At 37.6% G+C, this 4,540-nt stretch overlaps 1 pseudogene; it reads left to right on the top strand.

Moving 5' to 3' along the window:
* Positions 1-1,286: 1,286 nt before the first annotated feature.
* LOC123584926 lies at positions 1,287-2,254 on the top strand (annotated as a pseudogene).
* The last annotated feature ends 2,286 nt before the right edge of the window (positions 2,255-4,540 follow it).

Below are 4,540 nucleotides of genomic sequence, written 5' to 3' on the forward strand. Positions count from 1 at the left end.
TTACTCTTCTTACACATATTGATGCACTAATTGGCCAGATTGTGGCCAGTGAGCAACATTTCAAGCTGGTTTCTGAGTATTTTTAACATGTTGCCATCAATGGGGGTTGGGAGGAGGTACTTCCTTACTTTTATGAATAATACAATGTCTTAGGCTTATCAGACTTTCCTTGCCTCAATCCTAAAATCAGCTATTATGTAAAGAGTACAGATTCCATTTCTAAATTGAATTGTTTGTTTTTTTTGCTATTGAGTTGTATGAACTTTTTATATTTTGGGATATTAGCCTTTGATCAGACACATGATTTGCAAATATTTTCTCCCACTCAGTAGGTTGCCTTTTCATTTTGTTGATGGTTTCCTTTGCTGTGCAGAAGTTTTTTAGATTGATGTAGTCCCACTGTTTATTTTTACTTTTATTGCCTTTGCCTTTAGTGTAAGATTCAAAAGCTTATCACCAAGATCTATGTCAAGGAGTTTACTGCCTGTTTTCTTTTAGGAGTTCTATGGTTTCAGGTTTTACTTGCCAGTCTTTAATCCATTTTAACTTAATTTTTGTTTATGGTGTAAGATCGTAGTCCAGTTTTGTTCTTTTATATTTAGCTGTCCAGTTTTCCCAACACCATTTATTGGATAGACTGTCTTTTCCCACTGGGCTCCTTTGTTGTAAATTAGTTAATCATATATGCAATCAAATAAACATTTTTGGGCTGTCTATTCTGTTCCATTGATCTATGTGTCTGTTTTTATACCAATACCATATGATTTTAATCTATAGCTTTGTAATATAGTTTGAAATCGGAGAGCATGATGATCCAGCTTCGTTATTTCTTCTCAAGATTGCTTTGGCTATTCAAGGTTTCTTGTGGTTCTATACAAATTTAGGCTGGTTGTTTCTATTTCTGTGAAATAGAAATTTTTTAATGGGCAGAGGATCTGAATAGACATTTTTCCAAAGAAAATATCCAGATGACCAACAGGCACATGAAAAGATGCTCAAGGAGATGCAAATCAAAACCACAATGAGATATCAGCTCATACCTCTTAGAATGGCTATTATCTAAAGGACAAGAAATAACAAGTGTTCGTGAGGATGTGGAAAAAAGGGAATGCTCATACACTGTTGGTGGGATGTGAATTGGTGCAACCACTATAGAAAACAGTATGGAGGTTCCTCAAAATTTAAAAATAGAACTACCACTCCTTGCAGATACCGCACCAGAGGAGTCACACATAGTTGTCATTGCCCTCTTTGCACGACTCTTACAGAAGTTTCTCTCTGAGCACATGGCGACTCTTAAGGAAAAACGGATGGCACCAGTTGCAGAAGAAGAGACAACGTCCCAAACAATAAGATCACTGCAATGGGTGTTGAACAAGTTGGTATGGCCTGTGCCATCAGCATTCTGGGAAAGTCTCTGGCTCATGACCTTGCCCTTCTGTACGTTTTAGAAGGTAAACTCAGAGGAGAAATGATGGATCTGTAACATGGGAGCTGATTTCTTCAGACACCAAAAAATTGTGGCAGATAAAGATTACTCTGTGACTACCAATTCTAAGATTGTGGTGGTAACAGCAGGAGTCCACCAGCAGGAGGGAGAGAGCCATCTCAATCTGGTGAAGAGGAATGTTAATGTCTTCAAATTCATTATTCCTCAGATAGTCAATCACAGGCCTGATTGTATCATAACCATGGTTTCCAACTCAGTGGATATTCTCACATAGGTTACCTGGAAACTTAAGTGGACTACCCAAACACCATGTGATTGGAAGTAGGTGTAACATGGATTCCACTAGATTTTGCTGTCTTATGGCTGAAAAACATGGCATTCGTCCCAGCAGCTGCCATGGATGGATCTGGGAGAACATGGCGACTCAGGTGTGGCTGTGTGGAATGGAGTGAATGTGGCGTTTCTCTCCAAGAACTGAATCCAGAAATGGGAACAGACAATGACAGTGAAAATTGGAAGTAAGTGCATAAGATGATGGTTGAAAGTGCCTATGAAGCCATCAAGCTAAAAGGATATACCAACTGGGCTATTGGATTAAGTGTGGCTGATCTCATTGAATCCATATTGGAAAATCTATCCAGGATTCATCCAGTGTCAAGAATGGTGAAGGGGATGTATGGCATTGAGAATGAAGTCTTCCTGAGCCTTCTGTGTATCCTGAATGATCGGGGATTAACCAGTATTATGATCCGGAAGCTGAAGAATGATGAAGTCACTCAGCTCAAATAAAGCAGATACCTTGTGGGACAGGACCTAAAAGACCTGTGAGTTCCGACTTCTAGGTTGTCGAAATTTAAAACTACAATGTGATTAACTGTGAGCCTTTAGTTTTTCATCCATTTACATGGATCACAGTTTGCTTTTATCTTCCTAAATATATGAATCAGGGCTCACAGAATCAGAGCCCATCTTTGGTTGAGTGCTTGCAACAGAGCCCTTGAACAAATAAAATTAACTATTGTAGTATGCTTCTAAAAAATAAAAATAATAAAAACAATAAAAATAGAACTACCATAGGGGCGCCTGGGTGGCGCAGTCGGTTAAGCGTCCGACTTCAGCCAGGTCACGATCTCGCGGTCCGTGAGTTCGAGCCCCGCGTCGGGCTCTGGGCTGATGGCTCAGAGCCTGGAGCCTGTTTCCGATTCTGTGTCTCCCTCTCTCTCTGCCCCTCCCCCGTTCATGCTCTGTCTCTCTCTGTCCCAAAAATAAATAAACGTTGAAAAAAAAAATTAAAAAAAAAAAAAATAGAACTACCATATAATTCCACAATTCCACCTCTGGGTATTTATGCAAAGAAAACAAAAACACTAACTCAAGAAGTTAGTGTTTGCACCTCCATGTTCATTGCAGCATTATTCACAATAGCCAAGACTGAAACAACCTAAGTGTCCACTGATGGATGAATTATAAAGAAATTGTGCTATGTACATACAATGGAATATTATTCAGTCATAAAAAAGAATGAAATCTTGCCATCTGTGACAAAATGGATGGACCAAGAGGGTATTATGCTAAGTGAGATAAGCCAGACAAAGACAAATACTATATGATCTCTTTTATTTGTGGAATCTAAGAAATGAAAAACAAAACAGTACTAGTCCATAGATACAGAGAACAGATTGGTGGTTTCCAGAGGTGGGTGTGAGGGGTAGAGGGGGGAGGAAATGTGTGGAGGGAGTAAAAAAAAAAAAAAAAAAAAAGAGTACCAATTCCTATTAGTAGGGAATTTCACTGTGTGCACTAAATTTAACCCTTCAATTAAAAGAGTTAGGAAAGATATTAGATATCATAAACTCAACTAATACCAATTCCAGTAAATCTTATAGGGTTCTTCTTCTTCCCACTGTCCATATTTGTATCTCCCTTCTTATGTAATGAGGACCCTACACTAACTCCCAACGAACTAATATATTTATTCCTTTGGTCAATCCTACAATACACACAAAGTAGCTTTAAAATTGCTATTTGCACCCTACTTTGTAGGGGGAAGAAAGAACTACTAAGAAGAACACTGTATAGAGAAACTTAACAGAAGACCGGGGTGGGGGGAGGGAAAGGGGAAAAAAAAGTTACAGAGAGGGAAGGAGGCAAACCATAAGAGACTCTTAAAAACTGAGAATAAACTGAAGGTTGATAGGAAGTGGGAGGGAGGGGAAAGTGGGTGATGGGCACTGAGGAGGGCACCTGTTGGGAGCAGCACCGGGTGTAGTATGGAAACCAATTTGACAATAAATTTCATATTAAAAAAAAAGAGACTCAATAGTGAAGAAAAGTAATATTTTAATACAGTCTTTTGAAAAAATCAAAGGAATGCAAAAATAAAATCCATGATGAATAAAATATTAAAAATTTTGATAAAGACAAAAAAAGAACGGTGTATAGTCAAATTATCGTATAGTCAAAAGTTACTTGGATTAGTTCTTTTTTTCTCCCTTCAATGTAGACATGACATTCATTTAAAAATATAATTGGCTTTATGTGTTTCTATTTACATTCCATGTTAGGAAATTTTTGATCCGTGTTGATTTCTTTTATTTCAAAATATCTAGAACATTAACATAACTCAAAGTCAAACTTATATACAAAGGTGTGGTCAGAGAAGTGTTACTCCTGCCTGTATACTTTTCATGTCTCCTCCACACACCCTCTGTATAGGTCACTAAGTTCATTAAATTTTGGCTAGTGAAAATAAGCAGACGTATGCATTTTCTTTAATTTCTCCTTCTCTCTTCAACAAAGCTGGGTACTACACATATACTTTTGCAATCTCCTTTTTTCACTTACTATGTCCTAGAAATCCCTATCAGTTTTAGAGATCATCCTACCTACAACCAGATTGTATGTATGTGACAAAATTAATACAACCAGTCTTCCATGTATGTGACAAAATTTATACAACCAGTCTTCCATGTTTAACCATTAAGGTACTTCCCAATATTTTGCAATTACAAGTAATGCTGCAATGAATCACCCTGGGCGTTTATTTTTGTATTGTTAGAGGCTATGTTCCTGGTGAATTTCTAGAAGTAG

The sequence above is a fragment of the Leopardus geoffroyi genome, chromosome C3 (assembly GCF_018350155.1).
Source record: "Leopardus geoffroyi isolate Oge1 chromosome C3, O.geoffroyi_Oge1_pat1.0, whole genome shotgun sequence".
Taxonomy (NCBI): domain Eukaryota; kingdom Metazoa; phylum Chordata; class Mammalia; order Carnivora; family Felidae; genus Leopardus; species Leopardus geoffroyi.